This window comes from Cuculus canorus, chromosome 2 (genome assembly GCF_017976375.1).
Source record: "Cuculus canorus isolate bCucCan1 chromosome 2, bCucCan1.pri, whole genome shotgun sequence".
In the NCBI taxonomy this organism is placed as follows: Eukaryota; Metazoa; Chordata; class Aves; order Cuculiformes; family Cuculidae; genus Cuculus; species Cuculus canorus.
The window spans coordinates 73,030,017-73,051,674 of NC_071402.1; the positions used below are offsets into that span (position 1 = coordinate 73,030,017).

The 21,658-nt window shown below is 36.8% G+C and overlaps 1 pseudogene; it reads left to right on the plus strand.

Annotated features, from left to right (window-relative positions):
* The first annotated feature begins 20,512 nt into the window (after positions 1-20,512).
* On the plus strand, positions 20,513-20,665 carry LOC128851544 (5.8S ribosomal RNA; annotated as a pseudogene).
* The last annotated feature ends 993 nt before the right edge of the window (positions 20,666-21,658 follow it).

The window sequence follows — 21,658 nt, forward strand, 5'->3', positions numbered from 1 at the left end:
AGTGAAAGAAATATGATTTGATGAAGTAATTTCAAAATAGTAAATCAGAAACAAAATGGAAAATGAAATTTTCACAAAGTAAAAATTAAATAATATGGGTTATAATTTGTTTCCTTTAGAATAAAATACAGCCATTCAGTGCAATAGAAGTTGTTACTGCCATGTCTATACATACATGATATTCTAAGTTCCTCCCTTCAATAGGCTAAAGGCACCCCTATCTAGTTGTAGGTTCAAGACATGGAATAACAGCAGAGTAACATATGCAAGCGAGTAGTACAAATACCTAGTTCAAGATGACAGTATGTTCAGTAAATTAAGTAATATCAGACTGAAATTAATACCTGCATGCAAAAAGACATGGTTATCAGACAGGCCAGAAGGAAGCAGGGCAGGAATGCTTTTCCCCGTTTTCAGTACACAATGGGAGATGATGTGATTGAGAGCAGCTCTGCAGAGAAAGACTTGGGGGTGCTGGTTGATGAGAAGTTTGACATGAGTTGGCAATGTGTGCTTGCAATCCAGAAGGCCAACCGTATCCTGGGCTGCATCAAAAGAAGTGTGGCCGGCAGGGTGAGGGAGGTGATTCCTCCCCGGCTGTTGCTCTCTTGTGAGACCTCATCTGGAATACTGTGTCCAGTTCTGGAATCCTCAACATAAGAAGGATATGGAGCTGTTGGAACGGGTCCAGAGGAGGGCTACAAAGATGGTGGAAGGGCTGGAGTGCCTTCCATATGAGGACAGGCTGAGAGAGTTGGGCTTGTTCAGCCTGGAGAAGAGAAGGCTCAGAGGACATCTTATAGCGACCTTCCAGTACCTGAAGGGGGCCTACAGAAAAGCTGGAGAGGGACTGTTCATGAAGGCTTGTGGTGATGGGACAAGGGGGCAATGGGGATAAACTGGAGAGAGGCAGATTTAGGCTTGATATAAGGAACAATTTCTTTACCATGAGAGTGGTGATGCACTGGAACAGGCTGCCCAGGGAAGCTGTGGATGCCCCATCCCTGGAGGTGTTCAAGGCCAGGTTGGATGGGGCCTTGGGCAGCCTGATTTAGTGAGATGTCCCTGCCCATGGCAGGGGGTTTGGAACTAGATGATCTTTAAGGTCCCTTCCAACTCTAACTATTCTATGATTCTATGATTCTATGAATACTTCTCTGGACCAGAGACTCAGATTCACTAGTGGACTTGGGGAATTACGAGTTCCCCGAGCAGGCTGTCCTTTCTTATGAGGAGTCATAGAAGGAGTGCCTGGGCCTATTTACCTGTCATCTCTTCCCACCTGTGCTCCCACACTGTGCTGATTCTCTCTTTGTGTGCACAGTGTCTGGATGCTACCAGAAGTGATGAGCCTTGCCCATGTGGGGCTATAGAGATGTAAAGCATGTACTCACCAAATGGAGATATACATGTATAAGTTCTAGGGTCATAAGGTGGAGGATTACTGTACAAATCAATACTAGTCCCACACAATAGGTTTCTGAAGATGGCAAATATGCAACTTCCAAAAATCATCTTTATTTTCAAAAACTTAAAACGAATACATGAGAATTTAATAGTTTATAATTTGGGTTTTTTTAAGCATTTTCTACTGAACATGATGGAAGTTTTTTATAACACGCCTTCTTACTTTCTGTGGCAGCTTGAAGAAGGAACCAAACAATTGCTGTCTTCTGGAGAAAAATAAAAGACTTAAAAGAGTACTGAGGCAGAATTTGAAATTTCACATTTCTGTTTGAAGTTTTATGTAAATAAACAATTTAAAGTCACTTTTTAAATGCAACTTCAGGAGACAGGCACCTGAATGTGGGCATTTCTCCAAGGCTGGCCAAGGGCACTCTTTCAAAGTACACACACAAAGAGTTTCAATTCTCATCAACAGTGGTAACAGCACATTCTCAGTAACAGCAGTACACATCCCTTTCCCTTCCCCCTTGAGAACATTCACACACAGACTTCCTACTCTTAACTATCCTTCAAAGAAGGGAAATAGTATTCAGTTACCTTTAAAAATTGTCATTATCATTACGTTATAATGGGGTCCTTATAGCAATTGCAAGCAGAACATCACTCTAGACTAGAGCAGTAGATCAAATTGATCGTGGCTCTGGCCCTTTCACAGCACATCAGTGGAAGACTACTTATCTTCATAGAATCATAGAATGTTTTGTGTTGGAAGGGACCTTAAAGATCATCCAGTTCCAACTCCCTTGCCATGGGCAGGGACACCTCCCACATGACCAGGCTTCTCAAGGCCCCATCCAACCTGGTCTTGGACACTTCCAAGGGAGGAGGCATCCACAACTCCCTGGGCAACCTGTCCCAGTGCTTCACTACCCACATCACGAAGAATTTCTAATCTAAATCTTCCCACCTCCGATATAAAGCCATTCTATCACATCCTATCACTACATACTCTTGTAAAAAAGTCCCTCTCCTGCTTTCTTGTAGGCCCCCTTCATGCACTGAAAGGCTTCCATGAGGTGTCCCCATGCCCTTCTCTTCTCCAGGCTGATCAACCCCAACTCTCTCATTTTCTTAAATTCAGTGTTTTGAGACAGAGGACAGCATATAATGTGTCTCCAAATGCCAGAATGAAAACTCTAACCAAGATGTATTGCAGAAAAGACGAGCTGAGCTAAGCCCCAGATGACTTTCAGTGTATGTGAAACCATCAGCTCCATGTATTGAGGAGTCTATTATTCACACATAATGAAATGGCTGAAGAATGCCTGTGGACTACAGCTGGAGAAGCAATCACATTCTTTTGGACTTTGAACTATCCATGTGAAGATTGAGTTAGGCTTAATTCCAGCGTGTTTCTGAGCAAGCACAGAGGTACAGCTACTAACACCTAGCAGACTTACAAATTAATACAGCTACTGCTTGAGCATCTCCAGCATTAACGAGCATAAAAGACTTCAGACAAACACAGAAAACATAAGCCTTGATGTGATTTTCAGAGTATTTAAAACACTTTCAGTTTATATAACAGGTGCTCAGATTATTTAAAGAATCTGTTTAAGTGCCAAAAGCAGTTTTTAATTCTAAATTTAAATGCATATACCTTTCAGAAAAGAATACCTAGGTTACTAATCCATAGGAATATCAAGAAAAAAAAATAGGAAGCATCTCCAACATCTAGTCCATAACTATCACAACAGTTACTGGAGGTGGTGGAATAGTTCAGACAATGGACCACAAAGTGACAGGGTTCATTTGTTTTCCCTGGATATCACCTTTTAGCAGACTCAAAATAGCAGACAGAGTGGACCACTGCTAACTAAACTTTCAAAATGTGAAGTGACACATCTCATTTTCCTGTTCTTAACTCTCCTAAAAAGCTATCTAAAAAGCCCCATCAATATTTTCACAATAGCCGTTTTCCATTATTTGGAAACTGCATTTTGGTTCATAAATTTCAGTGACTTAGAGCCAAAATTTTCCCTTCATAACAGAGGTTCTTTATCCTCAGATCAGCCAAAAGGTCCTTTCCAGATCCATATGAGTATTGTATGACAGACCCACACCCAAATTCCCAGTGAATTCTTACCAGTTTCATTACTACAGCCTTAAGACTTCACAGCCTTCACTAGAAATTCCTCATCTGATACGGAAAACAAACCTATGGGTACTTTTTTCTTTAACATACGATTTTTGTTTCTCATTCATTTTGTCATTGTCTCATACCTCTTAAGTCTTTCTCTTCTCACAGATTTTCCTGTTCTTAAGAAGTAATAACAGAAAGAATGCAAACTTGGTACTTTGTCCTAGTGAATATTCCTGTATTCCTATCACTTTCTCCTCTAGGTGACCGCTTTCTGCTATATGATATTCTGATCCTCCTTTCTATTGAGGAGCACTCAGAGCTTTGTGTTATAAATAATGCTCTCTTACTTTGTGCTCCAAGGTCCTTAATGAAATTAAATATTAAATTAAAACTCTCTTCACATTCATCTCTTCCCTTTCAAATAATTGCCAAGATATTTTGAAGATTTCATCCAAGGATGTAAACAAGTATTGATTTGGCACACGCTCATCTTAAGAACTACAAAAGCTTGTGGCATTTTAGAGCAGCATCTTAAGTACTGTAGAAAAATCTTACATCACCGAAAGGCACTTTTAAATTATGTGATTGATTTCCGTATCCAGTCTATCACTACTACAGTCACTTTTAACTGGGGTTTTAAATAGGAGTCTGGGGGTAGATGTGAGTCAAAATACCTCAGAATGTGATGGCTAAACTTTCACATACAGAAAATAACAGAGCAATGCTGATGCATCATCTGTATATTCCCATGAGAAAAATAAAACAATTATGATTTTTTACCTTTGTAGGACTGCAAGAAACTTTTTTTTCTGGTAGAGGTTTCATATTAGGAGACATGGAAACTTATTCAAAACCCAAATATTTCCCTCTGCATGAGCACTACCTTGACTGGAGTTTGTCTATGACATCAAATTCACCTCTAATGTCACTCCTAGAGATGCTGAAATATGAGAGTAATCACTCCCTGATCGGTTCACTACCACAAGATATTGACCCCAGTAATAGAGCACAAGGGATTTCCAGCTTCCCTGATTAGCACACATTGCTCCCCTTCCACTCTGTCAACACCATGTCTTCCTACATCCTTGTGCATAAATATTCTACTAACAAGCGTTATAATCACTCGCAGGCCCTTGGGTTGTAGGGATTCCTTTCATGCCCCAAGTGGGCTTCTTCCCCATGCAATTCAATGGGATATTTTGTCTACTGAAATCAGAAGCAAGCAAAGAAATACAAAGGAGCCCTGCACCAGGATTATAAGCAAAGAAAACGTTCTCTTTAAAATTATTGCTAGCACAAGAAACAGATGCCCACTTCCAGCAAGATCAGTCACAGGCAGACAGAGGTGATGAAGCATAGAGTGGCAGGGGGAGCTGAAGGATTCCCCTCACCTCTCCTTCAAGGCTGACATGGTTTAGACATTAGAGTTGATGTAAAAGTCTCAGTTCTTCGCTTTCCAAGAACGGCTTATCCCCGTTTACAAAGGAAAGGAATAGAAAAGAAAAACATAACCCCACCTTTACTCCTCCGAAACAGGACAGGGCAATTAGATGGTTGCTTGCATACACTAATTAAGGGGTGAAATCCAGGTTCTCTCTCAAGGTAACAAACAGACATGGTTCTTTCTCCATAGAGAGACCATAATATTTGTGACCAACTTTAATCTTTAGTCATGATTTCATTCTTCGTGCTCTGCAGAGCAGATTGTTAAAAGAAAAGTTAAAAATAACTGAACTCTGCATTATGTCCTTATCATCTATTAATATAGACTCTCACATGAAAACGTTTCTTCCCATTGCAATCAGACTAAAAGAGAGATTGACGTGCCTTGAATTCCATTTAGTGTGCATAATCAGTATAGTATTAATCTGATAAATCATTCTATTAGGCCCAGAAAAATTCTACTGTAGATTTACTTAAATATAAATACCCAGCATGAGGAAGAATAGGTTTTGAGGAGTTCCAAGCCACATGAATAGTCTTTATATAGCTGCAAAATTTAATAAAAAACATGTTCACAAATGAAAACAACTGTTGGATCATCCTCTTTCTCCTATATCTCAAAAGACAGAAAAATGGACATATGATTCAGGAAGCATGTTTTTCCATCTCTCTTTCTTTTTTTTCCTGGTCTTGAATAAACCATATGAATGGACTATAACACTGATGACTATAGAGATCCACAAGATTATGTGAGAACCAGATTCCAAGTAAATAAATTGTTTAAACAGAAATAAAGATGAGTACAAGAGCCAAAGTGAAAATAAGGTAAGTGGAGGCAAGGATGCTGATAAAAGGATGGCAACACTGAAGATAAATGTGCCTGACACTCAGTGGCTGCTTACCAAAACAAAAAAAACAAGAGGTGAAACAATTCAGAGTAACGGAAAGACTATTTAGGAAAAGGAGGAATTCAGATACAAATACTGTATAAACAACAACTGTTACAAATCTGAAAACATTCTTGTTTCTACTATCATTTCAGAAGTATCCATTACCTAAACATTTAGACCACAAATACGACTTAAATTATGGAGCAAAACAGGAGGCAGGAATGAAAGTGAAGAATATTGCCCTGCCCTTAAAGATTAATGTAATTCTGACAAAAATCACCATTTCAATATATTATCTCTCACCATGTAAGATTTAGAAAACTACCAGGAAGACATTTTCCAGCTGTCAGCACTGACAAGTCAGAAAGAAATAAATCAGGAAAATATACTGCTCACTTTCACACAAACACATTACAATTGAATAAATTAAATTGCATTAGACTTGTTGGGAGGGTATCCCCCAGCCTCCATTTTATGTATGCTATTCAAGATAAAAATAACAGGTTTGCATTATCATTAATCTTAGACAAAATCAGGCATAGCAATAGATTAGACAGCTAAATTATACTGAAACCAATTACAGATATATGGTAGTGTAACTTGGCAATATTAACACTACAGATAAGTTCTATTCATAACAAAAGAAATCACAGGAAAAATATTTAAGGACATTTCTTTTTATTTTTCTTCTTATTTTTCTCTTTTTTTAAGAAAAGATAATTTTTTATTCTTTTTTTCCCAAACTCCTATGCCACAAGAGGACAAAAGATCATTCTTGTAAGCTTTGCAATAAGGATACAGTGCTCTTCCAAGGAGTCTGATGCACGAGAGACACAAGGGTCTGACTCTTGCATGAACCCTTCTCTCATTCCTTGTCCCCCGCTGTAAAGTGCTAACGTCAAATTAATGAGGAAAACCTTTTGGATACTTAAATGAAGATATGGCAAACAGAGAGAGATCAAACCAGACATTTGTCAACCTGAATCTAAGTCTTCCTAAGTTCACCATTTATGCCTTCAGTGTGGACCTCCTTTAGGTCTACATAACATACAATTTTTCAGATCTGCTATTAGCTTCTGGTTCCTAGAGGGCATACTTGAAGCATGTTAAAAGTGCCACTGGTGGGATCCCTTTTGAATAAAAAGTTTTAAGTGAAACAAAATAAAGATGCTGCATCAATTGCACTTCATCATTGAGTCAGTACAAATTCTCTTGTGATTCCAGGTGGTCATTAAATGAAAAATCAACAAATCAAACATTTACAAAGATTACTGGCACCAACAAGATTTGTGGCATCTTCATCTTTTATGAATTGTCCCAGAGAAGATAATTTATGGTCAAGTAGCTGGATTATGAAACCAGGCTCCATGGATCTCTGAAATAAAAACCATTCCAGCTGTAAAAGTCTTTGTCTGCATACAGACTGTTCCAGTGCAGATAACCAAGATGAATTTTATTGCATTAATCCCCCTAATGAAAGGCATTTGCTTAGTTCTAACAACAATAGTAATAATATTGACTATATCTATTGCAGCAGAGCACTCCAGAAGAACACCATAACAGTTCACCCCCTTCTGATTAAAGGTGCTTGTTCTTACCGTAAAGATTTTTAACCCATCAACTACTCTTTTATTTCTCCAGTCTAGGACTAATGTCAAATCTGGAAATATTTTGCTTTGAAATGCTTTTTAAAGGATTTTACTTTTACACAAATTGTCTTCTTTCTGAATACCTGAACTTACGAGAGGCCTAGCATGTTCATGCAAAGCCTTACAAAGCTTGTTTTTATGTAAATAACACTACAGCCTTATCAAAGTAAAGACTAAATTAATCTCTAGTTCTGAGGACAAATGGCTGATCGTTATTAAAAAGTAGGTCATAATCATTTTATATATAAACACGCCAAGTTCTGGTTATATCATTTTATTGAATATCGGTCTGCTAATAGTATCTGAAAGTCAGATAGACAAAATTTTCAACTATTCTTGTAAAACTACTTTAATCAGGGAAATAATAAATTGGGAAACATCTTTTCCATTGGTAAACTGTTATAAAAATTAAATGATCTTTGGGATTTTACTTAAGCAGAAATGATAGTTTATCACCTAATTTCCCTAAGTATGTTTTCTCCTGTTAGACGGGAAGAGTGAGACATTGGCATCCAGGCATCTTGACTGCAGCACTAAACTAAAAAGACACTACTCTCACCATCATCCCACAGAAAAAAACTTTAGATTATTTATACTAAGTAATTTTCAGTGGGCATTGACTAAAAATACTTAGTTCACTTACTATGATGAGCAAAAGCCTAATAAGAAATTATTTCAGGAAAAAAACCCCCAATAAAATATACAGACAATGAGAAGAAAGTACAGGAGTTTAAGGCTATTTCCATGACAATTCCCTCTCCTCCTGCAATTATGAGAACAATAAATGATATTATCCAATAGCCTTTAATTCACATTCATTTCCAAATGCATTTTTCATCTTTCAATTTAGGAATATTGATACCTCCTGCCACATAACTTGGGAAAACTGTGCTGCAATAGACACAAAATGGCATCTACCCAAAGTGATACTCCTTGGCTCGTACCCCGATCCATTAAGCTATGGCACAGAGGAGTATAGGAACTTGAAATATTCTGTGCATCTATTCTGTACGTCTATATCTTGCAAATTCAGTTTTCCACCTCATTTCAGAAAATATGTAGAATTGCCTCATTGCAGTTACTTAAAGGATCTTCCTACTGGACCAGTCTGAGGGCTTGTACTAAAAATTAAATTAAGGTACATGCAGCTGCCTGTTGCTCGTAGGCATGAGCTCATGTACTCAAACCTTAGCTCTTCTGGGTATGTAAACCTGTCACAAGTTACACTAAAACACAGAATATGACTCACCCATTGAATAGAGCAGACATTATTTCCTTGTAAAACAGTTAGGCCAAACACATGTGAAGAATCACGAGATGTTCTTCACCATTTTGGATTATTTTTTTTTCTAAGTAAGGAAAGAATACATGCCTTACATTTTGCATTAGGTTAAAAATAAAACCATTAAGCAAGAAAACATATTTCAGGGAACTGAAAAAAAAATGTCGAAGGAAACGCTGCTGCCTGTAACCTCATTGCTCTTTTATAGTAATTAATTTTATTCCGGTTTTGATTTTTTTATTTATAACAGTACTCAAGTTATATGATTCGCAGAGGAAAGACATTGTGATTGATATGTCTGGAAAGTACAACTTATATCAATGTGAGCCAAATATCTGGTCCCCAAACACACTAAGATTTTGAATGTCTAAGTTCAGATTCAGCTCCTACAAGAAGTGAATTGATGAATCTCTTTGGCAGCACCTCCAACTTTTGTTCACGAGCCAATATAAGAAATAAGGTGGCTTTGATTAGGTGCAAGGGGAAAGGAGTTGGACAAAGAAACTTAGAAGAACTGGCCAAATAGAAATGGTCAGGCATAATTAGCTAAAAATAAATCCAGTATTAATAAAAGGGAAAATAATCAGAAGATCCACACATATATTTTTACTATTCATTAAAGTCCTTTGGCAACACATTAACTCTCTTATTTAATTTTAGTAATAGCCTGTCTTGACTGAAAGATGAAAGCTCTTCTCTAACAGACTGAAAGGTTCTGTTCTAATAAAGAGAGCATCTACCTAACCTCTGCTAAACTCCTGTCTCTGCCTCACTGAGTGGAGATCAGGAGTGAAGCCCTGGCATTCTGTACTAAATCTTTCAGTTCAGATATTTTCTGTGGTTTGCTGCTGTTTCCATAATAACAAGAGAGGCTGATGTTTTCTCTCTTGTTGTCTACCCTGTGTGATCTCACCACTCATTCAATGAGAACAATAAAGTAGTGAAGAGAAGCAAGCATGTTTGGGGCTCAGCTTGCATGATCTTTAATTTTTGCTCTCTAAGATCCAAATTTGTCTTTTCTTCCCAAATGGCCAAAGGCTCAAATGTTATCTATGATCTGTGATGTAAGGTACTCCCCAAAGATAAACATTAGCATAGCAAAAATACATCCACTCCCTTTGACAAGGTCTCCTATGAAGAAACTCTTGGTGTATTCCTTGGCCCTACTGGATCTTTTTCAACACTAAGGGAATAAATAGCAATAAATTCTTTTTTAGTTAAATCTTAACCATCACACTTAAAAGACAGCTGACAGAGAGCAACATAACTAATCTGTATTGAACACAGTCCTATATAATTTACCTTTCTAGTGAGTCGACTTCCTGAGCCTCTCTACTCTGGAAAAATCATCTGCATGGTACTCAACTTCAAAAGTTTTTTAGTAAAGATAAGGAACAGGGATGCATGTCTGAGCATCACTGAACCAAGTCTTTGAGCCTTGTAGTCTTTTTATCATTTCCATGCTGGAAAACTGAGCTTTAAATCCCACCTCTGATACTTCAGAATCACCACTTACATTTGCTGACAGCTACACAGCTTCTTGTAGTAATTTGCCTCTTACATTGCACCTGTACCATTTGTGCTAAATGTAACTCCTGCCTACAAAGCAGAAGTAGAGGGAATTTCTGCTCTGAAACACTGAAACTGCCACGTAAAAGATCTGTTACATTTATTACTTTTCCCTCTTGCCTTTCGTTTTTCCCATCCTACATCCCCTGTCACCTTACTGAAGTCCTGTTTTAATTTTAAAAGAGCCACCAGGACAGTTCTGCAAAGTGAGATTTAGTTAAAAGGCTGGAGATATCTGCCATTAGATCCAGTCTGGTTGACTGCACCGGATTAGCGCAGCTTTACCTCCAGGTCAGTAATAACAGAAAAGTCCACATGGGAACAGTGAGCTCCTGCCCTCCAGGGACTCTGTTAACAGCTACCGCACCATGATCATCAGCCCCTTCTCAGAAGCTTATGAGAGAAAGTCAAAACAAAAGAAAGCAAAAGTTGCTATAATAGGCATCCTTTGCACAGGTGAAATATTTCCCCACAAACGTAATGGCATGGCCCTGCTTTGCCAGGCTGTCAGCCAGCCCAGGAATGCAAGAGCAAGGTCTGCCCCAGGGGCGAAGTGCACCAAGAGGCAGCATTTAGAGTTGGCACCAAGACTTCATGTTAATGTGGGACCAATTAAGCTGCAAGGTTGGGTTAGACCTATCCCATATGTTACAGAGGCCAAAGTCGTTCTTTGAAATAAGTCAGAGTTTCAAGGCATCTGTTCTGTAGTGTTACTGTGTCGCACAGGCTGCCATGCACTGTTGATTAATGCTCCATTTGGATGCACTGGAAGGTTTCAGCTTTGTACCATGACTCACCAAGCACCTGAGAGGTGATTAAGCAGCCCCAGTACACAGTCTGTCATGTCTTACTAATTAATTACAATGGCACACCTAATACTTTTTTTCCAACTCAATTGTCGTTTCTCTTTTTCCATACATTGCTACTTCTGGGGATGTGATATACAACAACTCGATTTCTTAAAGAGGGTGCACTGTTTATCATGTGAACATCATGAACTACGTATATCAGCCCTGCTCATAAGAGAAAACATTGCAGTGAAATGCTTTTTTAAACAACATCATCATTTCTTGCAGCTTCCCTACCTGACAGCTACTATTATTTTATAAGGGAGGTGGCTGGCAGATAGAAACTTACATTTATATTATTTGTGATGGCAATAGGCTTCAGTCCTTTTCTTATTACCTTGTCATTCTCAATTCACCTTGCCATTTCTCAAACAGCAAGTTTTTCATCACATGACAAATTTATCCAAGGACAAATAACTGGAGCACCCAGACAAGTCAATGCTCTGCCTGCTAAATTTCTCAGAGAAAAATTGTGGATGAGATCATGAAAAGCATGTCACGCCAACACGTCCCTCTAAAAGTTAAACCAGAAGATGATGCCAAACATTCACCCTTTGAAAATCCTATGCTGTTTTGTAACCTCAACAGCTTTGTTTCCTCCTCATATTTGAAGAAAAAGGCTGCTTGCAGGTTAGAAGACAATTTTGACCCGCTTTGTGAAATTTCTGACTAGCTGGCTTTATTACCAGGAATATTCTTCTGTAAGTTTAAAGTAGATGCCATATAGGTATTTCATTAGGTCTTGGACCTGACTAAACATTGTGTAAACATAATTTAAAAATCAACATGGCCTTTGGGATGATAACACAATTAACATTGAATTGCTGAGCTATTCCTGTCTATTTTATACAAGATTGATCATTATAATTTTTTATGCTTAAATTAGTTAGGTAGAACAAATTACTTTTTATTATAATGCGTAATCCATATGCTTCACTCAACTTGCAATTCTAACAGCTAGATAATGCATCTGCTCTTTAGCTAAACCTAAAAATTAATGTATTTTTTGCAATCTTTTCAAGTTTATGTCTCAAGAAAAATTATTTCTCAAATACTTCACAATGGGGATAGAACTCTATTGATCATACAGAAGAATATTTTTCTTCTATATTTTCTTTAAAAATAACAATTCTTAGGAAAAAATGATGAAAAATAGCTTGTCAACCTAACATTGAAAATAATTATAATTTTAGCATAATATTGAATTGCAGTTTCCTTTACAGCTTGAGTGGCAGAGGGAATAAAAGTTAAATACAAAGCCTTTTCTTTTCTTTTCTTTTCTTTTCTTTTCTTTTCTTTTCTTTTCTTTTCTTTTCTTTTCTTTTCTTTTCTTTTCTTTTCTTTCCTTTCCTTTTCTTTTCTTTTCTTTGATTTTCTTTGATTTTCTTTGATTTTCTTTTCTTTAATTTTCTTTTCTTTTCTTTGATTTTCTTTACATCTTCCTTCATTTAGTGTTCTGTTTTTTAGGTGAAAATTAGAGAATTTAGTTATTGAAAAGAAGTCAAACAACTTTCTGGAGTACAGAATGAGAAATTTCAACCAAATTCAATTTCAACCAAAGAGATTGAGTTTAAGACTTTTTAAAATATAACCACTAAGAATCTATTCATTCTTTCTGCTCCTAGAGTGTACAGCACTCATTGTGTATTGAGAGCTTGGGATGGATGTACAAGGCTTTCTACCTTCAATACCCTACCTGTGTTCAGTTTGCTGATGTGGGAGTATCATATATGGCACAAAAATTATAGAATCATAGAATCATCTGGTTGGGAAAGACTTTCGAGATCTTTGAGTCCAACCATACCTGTCCAACACTAAACCGTATCTCTGAGCAATTCCTGGTCACCAAGTCAGGAGGCTAGCTGGATGGGGAAGGAAAAGCTGGCAGAATGGACAGTCACCAAGAGCTACAGCCTGGAAGAGTGTGGGAATGCTTACTGCAAGTGAGTGCTGTAGCTTAACTACAATGCTTATCTTTCCTGAGGGTCAGGTCCCAAGGTACTTCTAAGGATCAGGAAACAAACAAGAAACTTGTAACTAAAAAAAAAAAGGTGCACATATTCTGACATTTCTGAATTAATAGATAATAATTATATAAAAATATATATAAATATACATAAATATATTTTTATATATTATATATTTTATATATTATATAAATAAATATCTTTATATATTATATAAATATATATTAATATATTATATATTTATAAATATATATAAAAATAATATTTTCTTCGCAACACTGCATAGAACATAATACCATACATATCTGAAATTATCTTTACTGTAGTTATGTTGATGATAGTCTAGGAACCCTTAAAATTTTCTTTAATAAAACAGATCTAAGGGCAATCTGAAGAAATACTTTGAATGAAACTATGATTGAAATCACAAAATTTAGTGAGATTAAAATACAAAACTGGAAATGCTGTGTCGCTGGTTTTGAGATCCATGGAGAGCTAGAGAATCTTCCAATTGCATCTCTTTCTTTTATAGTAAGACATGAAATAATTTTGGCTTAAGTTCTTTCCTTTTTCTATCAATAAATTTATTTCTCTGAGGTCTCCAAATAGCTCAGTTTCCACAATTACACTTTCCACCTGGAAATCTTTTTTATGGTGAACTTAGGAGTTGTGACTAGAATTGCTGTGCTGTTGCTCCCAGACAGTAGTCTGTGTCCAAGGAAGCTGCCAGATATCCAGAAATCTCGGGAAAATGGCCACTATAAATGTTTAAAGAATTTGTACATGGTATACAGAATAGAGCACTTGTATTCTGATTTGGTCTATAGATATTCTAGATTAACCAATTAATTTGAATGCACCTGCACCCACAGATAATCTCTGTATGTTCACACAGCACAGATACGTCTGTTTTTGTTGGAGCAATCTTTCCCATTGCTACACTTCATTTCACAACCTACTTTCTCTGCCTTTCCCCTGCCTGGAAAAAAGTCTGTAAGGGAAAATGAGACAAACACAATAAAAATAATAATTAAAAAAGTAAGACTTTAAACATTAAAACACACACTTCCTGATGTGCGTTTCCTTAAAACATTAAAACACTAAAAAATAAATACATATATATATTTTGCATTACTATCAGAAACAATCCCAATTTATATCAAATATCTATCAATATTCTTATACAGACCCTAGCCATTTTCATTCCACTTCATGCATTTTCAAAGACTGAAGGTAAGTGGAAATGAATACACTGGTGGTGATTATTTTTTGAAGCTTTAGGTAGATTTTCTTTCCTATGGGCAGAGGGGCACTTTTGAAGAAGTTCAACAGGGAAACAATGCTCATGTGATGAAAGAGAAGCAATTTAGACCAATCATCCTTCTTGTGTTTTTATTAATAAAGCTGGATATCTGCTATCAAAGTAACGATCCAAACTGCATAAAAAAGCTTTCATGTGCAACCAGGTTTTGAATGTTCAACAAAAATTTCCAGCAGTAGCAGTACAGAAGCTATGTACAAAATATAGAAAACATCATCAGCTGCTGAAAGGATGAAGTAAGACTGTAGGAACAGACCATCACTACTGGACAAGGATCTGAAGTTTGTATTTGATAAAATTTTAAATTAATATTAATTTCATTTTATAGATTATTTGAAAAATTTCCTTTTTGTATTTACCCAGTTTGTAGAGGTTGGGAAGAAATTCGTAGGCATAAAATATGTTTTAAAAGAGTAAATTACTAATTAATTATTTCCTTTATTTATTTGATATTTTGATTTCTTTTCTTCCTTTAGATAATGGCAAAGATTTCAAAAGGCAATGAGATTTAGATCTAAATTCTGTACCAAATAACCCATTATTCTTTTTAACACATGTGCATACTAGAGGTCAGAGTGAAAGATTTCTTTTGGGTCAAACTTATTCCTATGGGCCGCTCACTTCTCACAGTGCTCGTGGGATTACAAGTTTATCCCTAGACTCAAATTAAAGGAGATTAGATATTAATTTACAAGACATCTAACAACAACCAACAGACAATGAATCATGTTATATCTCTCAATAACAAATTCCCACTTTTAGGAGATTTATTACCCTGGGAGATTGACATACACATTGCTATGTACTCCAAAAATTGATGCCATCCCTGTCTGTAGAGCTCTTAGGAAGTCATTTCTCATCTCACCCACTCAATCATTCAACACTGGAAATTAGTCCATGACCATCCTAACCACTCTTATTTCTTCCTTGCAACACTGTGGCAGCTCATCTCCAGTGACAAAAGTGCCAACCCTTTAAGACCCACTTCCTACCCATAAGCAAAACAAATCAAAGGGCTAGTGAATCAGCAATAGGCATGGTCCCCAAATACAGACACACACGATGCACTCCTACTTCTTACAGATCTTCTCTTTCTCACAAGCCAAAAGAAACATTCTTTTACTCAATGGCCTCCAGGTTGTACCCCACGCATGAGCTATTCAAGCTCACAATACTTGACAAGTTTCAAGAGCTTACAATGCACACATTAGAGTTATCATTGTACTTCACTGGAAGGAGCATGCACAGTCAGAAACAATTTCAAAGAACATGGGTTTGCTTCTTGGATCCATCAACAAGCAGATTATTTTTATGCTCAAAAAATCATGCTTTCTCTTTAGTAAGATTTTCCAATCTAGACTTCAAAATCCTTCCTGAATTGTGAAAGAACCTCTTAGCACAACTTTTCTCAGAAACTCAAAGTAGATTTGTCTTTATTCAAATAAATAAAATAAAAAAATGCTATAGAAACATTCTATCTTAAAGATGTCTAAGACCTGAGCAGACTCAGAAAATGCTACTTAATTTCACCTTAATTAAAGGTAGTGTATAGGCTTTGAAATGTAGACAGCATGAATTTGGGCTTCAGAACTCCTCCAATGGCCAGCAGAATGCAGAAGCCTGTCCTTATCTTCCTGAGTCCTGGGGCAGCATCTATAGTGCTTAATAATAATAAAATACTCTCCTATTTGAAGTGGTTCCTCACCCAGAAAGGCAAACAGATGGCAGAGGAAAGAAGGGGGGAAAACCTTCCTGAGTCCTAAAGCCAGATTTTCTTGAATTTACACAGCTATTTGCTGTATTAGTCAAATAAGTACTAAACAACAGTAGCATGAGGAAAATCATCTTGCTCTTACTGTATAAAATTTTGTAATTCTCATGCGAGATTGTTCAGAGTTTAGATCTTACAAGATCAGGTCATTGAAACTAAACTAAGAAAAACTCAAACGACACTGGTAAGAGGTGGAAAGTTCAAAGCGCACATTAAGAAATTCTGGTGCAGATTCTTCCATCTGCAAATACATGATCTAAATAACTAACTTAATTAGTAAGCACAGACCAGTCTTGAACTGACTGATGTGAAGGCTGGATATAGAGACAACCTTGAACACTACATATTCATTCCCAGCGAATTCATCCAGTTTGCAGATAATTGCTCAAATACGTACAGTGAAATTCAATCTCAGTCTTGGCCTTTGGTTAAAAGAGGCAATCAAAACCAAAACAAAACAAAAAAAAAAAAAACCCAAAAAATTGTCCAAAGCATCTATTCTAATGTGCTTGAAGTACTGACAGGCTCGAGCAACCCAGTTGCCAACATCATCTGCACCAACAAGAAGAGGTTAGGCACTGAGTAACATCCTGTACATTGCTTGTTTTCAAATACCCGTAACTACAGACTGTGCTTAAAAAGCCTATTTAGTCCACACTGCCCAGGATTTGTAATAAATACAAAAGCAGTTTTCGAAATTACAAGAGACATGGAATTCCCCTCTTAATTACAGAGCCAGTTGCTAAAGAACTTAGACTCCTGGGAGAGTACAGGCGTCTTACTTTGCCCAAATTTTGCTACATTTTTTTTAATAAAAATTCACACAGTGACTTCCATATAATTGAGTTTAGATGAATATGATTATAGTATTAATTATGAAAGGTAAGATAACAGGTTAGGAAGCCTAATTAACTCATCAAGCTTCAGGTCTAGTCTATAGCAAATTGGCTGTGTCTCTTAAAATTAAATGCTACTGTGGATTGATGCAATAATTGTAAGACTTTATTTACATGAGGCCTGAAATTAAGTGTGCTAAAACTTCCTGATCAGTACAAACAGCAAATCTCCAACAGAATACCTCAAAATTGCTGCTGCAATTGGTCTTTCAAATCAGCCATAGATGTAAGGCCTTTAAAGTGGAAATGAGATGCAGGCAAATTAAAACTAAATATAAGGTAACAAATTAATTCTGAGGTCACCATGGCAACTTCCATAATGTTAAGCATGAATTATGAGACAAAATAATTAAATATTGCTTTCCTTGTAGTCATTCATTTTACTTTATGCTGACTTGTGATCATATTCATTTCCTAGAAAGTTTCAATACAAATTACTTCTAGAGGATAACTTTTAAATCTCTGATTTCTGAAAAGCAAACAGAATTAATGGTCAAAAATTAATGAAATGGATTAATGTCAAATTATTTTAGTGTACATACTAACAGTTAAGAAATATCTAGTTCTAAACAAAAAAATCCTGAAATAACAGAGAAACAGACTCTTCTCTCCCTGTCTTCTACCAGCAATCTTAACAATTACAGTTAAACCAAACAATAACATCACATTTATAAGCCAAATTACTTGAATACAGGCAATCTGTTTAAAAGAAACCTTTTCTTTTCTGATGTACATTTTATTCTTTGAAGCTCTACCTGGAGTGGTAAGTTGTGATGGAGGCATAGCTGACTGTTTTTCTTCCATGTCCTTCCCACTTTATCAAAAAATGCTTCACAAGTTGTTCACATAAGAGGTGGGCACATTGTTGTAGATGTTGAAACATGACCATAAATAATCTCACTATGCTATCTGAAATTCACCAATGAATATCAAAAGTTCTAATTAGTCCCTTTGATCCCGATATCACACTCGGAACTACTGAGAATTAAGCCTCTTCTAGTGTAATGCTTTCTCTAAGTACAATATAGGAACTTTTACACATGGACTAATGTCTGTTACTGCATATCCAACCTGCAGAACATCTGTTTTCCCAAATCCCCACGTTATCTACTTCACGTTTCTTTTTCATTATTTACCATTCTCCCAATGACGAAAACGTCTCCATCTTTGTCACTAGCTTCTCTTTCAGTCATAAGTGAAAGTCTTAGCTCTCTTTCGATGATTTTTTATCCATTTAAGTCCTTAAGTATTTTCATATTTTATGATTTAAATGGAGCTTAAGTAGTGTTACTATCCACCTTACATAAACAGCACAACTGGTATTCCATTAGAAAACAGACTTTCTGAAAGCAAAGTGTAGAATTGCTTCAAGCCACTTCTTTGTTCTTCATAACCTCTCTAGTAGTCCCAGACTCCCATTTGGGAGAAGGTGGCAATACAGTTCCTCTAACAGAAGTCATCTGTTCCTGGAAATGATCTTACAAATAACTGAAAATTCAGAGAAATATAGAAGTCTTCTGGTGACTCACAGTTTCTTCTCAACTACGACAGAAAAAAAAAAGAAAAGACAGTGAAGTAATAAGATTTTCATCCAAAGTACAGTTGGTATCATAACAGGAGTTGGAAACTTTAGAGAGCTTAAGAGAAATGGCTTATGTATATGAATTCACAGCTTCTGTGGAAATTCCCCTGCTCTTCCCATCACATGGTTTATGATTACATAAAACCAAGTAACTCCAATTCTTCCATTATTTTTCTAAGATCTGCTTTAGACTAACAGCCCTATCATTTTGATTTTAACTATTTGTATTCAAGCTTAATATTTGCTTAGTATTTCATGCACTGATGAAAATCGATATTAATGATCTAGAGCTTTGCTTTTTTCAACACTTCTACAGCTTCTGGAATGAAATCAAGAAGGGGATTACTGATTAAAGTGAATCAAATTTAGCTGGGTTTCCTTCAATTTTTTTCCACATTCCTTAGCTTCTGAGTTATAACACTTAGAATAAGCACCACATTTATTTCACTTAATAAATTCTTAATAAGTTCTCATATACATCTGGCTTCACTTGACCTCTAACAAGGCTGCACTCTTGCTACATATTTATCAGTTTACAATTAAAAAAATACTTACAACTTCTACAACTACTTTGCCCACCTTGTCAGTTCCAAGACTGAGGCTTCCAGAATCCCTAGAAAACACTCTTAAATACTTACTCTTTAAGTATTACACTTTTTCTTAATTATATAGTCTATCCAAAGTGATTGGCCTATATTGTTTTCAGATTTAGAAGAGAAGCTCTTTGAAATTCTAAGTCTATATGCTGTTTGTTTGGATTTATATTATGTTTACCAAAGCCATCTGAGGTCAAGTCTCTATGATTTCTATTTACTTATCTGTGATTTTCTGTTCTGAAAATCAATTTCTCCTTATCTGCTAAGATCAAGTCTCTGTAGCTTTATGCCATGTCAGATGTAAAATAGAAATAGAAAGCGTGCTTTAGAGCACTTAAAAATGTCGAACACATTTTGGTATTAGCTGTAGGAAGTTTTTAACATTATCACCTGAAGAGAAGCCCTGTAGTTACATAGCTTTTTTTCCTTTCATGCAGTTTTAATCTGTGATTATGAGGCAGACTACAGGCCTGAAGCAGTCTCTACATTATAACCCATCTTGCATATTAACTGTTATAATATTTTTCCATAAGCAATTAAAGATTGTTTATTTTTCTGACTCATCAGTTCCTTGAATGCAGTAATGCCTTTTGTAGTTTTGGAAGAATGTGGGTCCTGTTTTAAAAAGCACTGCAACACCAACACAGATTTGAGCTTTTTTGTGCACTTCAGTCCTGCTGGCCATTCAACCAGACTGCGATAACACCAAAGTCAACTTTTTTATTACAAATGGAAAATTACTATTTCTCTTACTTATTACACTGACCCCTAGTACTGTTGTACAAGCCATTAAAAAAATACTTTCCTCCTCCTGCTTTTTTTTTTCCACATAGCCATTTTTACTCCCCACCTCACAATTATTTTATTGTCCATTACATTCCTGTTTTCCCCACCATTTTCATAAAATATAGTATGCTTCAGCACTTTGACTCTCTTGATATAGAAACTATCCCAAAAGCACAGTGATTTCCTCTGAAGAGTGCACAGCACTCCCTCCCAGGGCCAAGTGGTCTCATACTGCACTAGTTTCCCTATCTTGCTCTGAGATACTCCATCTTCTGCCTTTATTTAAATGACCCCTTCTAAACCCCACAGTTCTTTGCATGATCCAGAGGTATCATCAGGCTGAGCTCAGGGATCTGACGTGACACTGTTAGCGTTGGATCACTGGGCTCGTGCATCAATGAAGAAAGCAGCTAGCTGCGAGAATTAATGTGAATTGGAGGACACATCGATAATCGACACTTCAAACACACTTGCGGCCCCGGGTTCCACCCAGGGCTACGCCTGTCTGAGCATCATGGGTTTTTTTTGAGACCACACCTTGAATACTGTGTTCAGTTCTGGGCCCCTCACCACAGGAAGGATGTTGAGGCTCTGGAGCGTGTCCAGAGAAGAGCAACAAAGCTGGTGAGGGGGCTGGAGAACAAGTCTTACAAGGAACAACTGAGGGAACTGGTGTTGTTTAGCCTTGAGAAGAGGAGGCTGAGGGGAGACCTTATTTCTCTCTACAACTACCTGAAAGGAGGTTGTGGAGAGGAGGGAGCTGGCCTCTTCTCCCAAGTGACAGGGGACAGGACAAGGGGGAATGGCCTCCAGCTCCACCAGGGAACGTTCAGGCTGGATATCAGAAAAAAATTTTTCACGGAAAGAGTCATCGGGCACTGGAACAGTGTGCCCAGGGAGGTGGTCGAGTCACCTTCCCTGGAGGTGTTTAAGGAACGGGTGGATAAAGTGCTTAGGGACATGGTTTAGGGAGTGTTAGGAATGGTTGGACTTGATGATCCTGTGAGTCCTTTCCAACCTGGTGATTCTTTGATTCTATGACACCTCCACCATGTCTTAACCTGTTTCTGACTGCTGGGTGATAGTGATATTTTTGGAAAGGCCATACTGTGTCTAACTCTACCACAACAACATTGCTTGCCTAATACTATAATCTTGACTTCCCTATGAATTTTAGAAGATTTTATCTATTGCATTATCTAGAGATATTATGAAATTTTCTCTGTAGACATAATGCTGAAGGCAGCATGCATGCCTGGGGCACCACAACTCTAGGAACTCCGGCTATGGCAAGGTGCCTCTGTGTCATACCACAAACGTGTCGTACTTCAGCCCAGTATGTATTTACAAGGTGCACTACAGACATTGCTAGATATCATGCAGGTATGGTATTATTGTAAAACATGTTAAAAGACAGAACTATAAAAAATATATATTTTCTTTCATTTATACCTTTATCTTTGCACACTAGATAATTATTATCTGTCTATTCTAGAAATAATAAATGT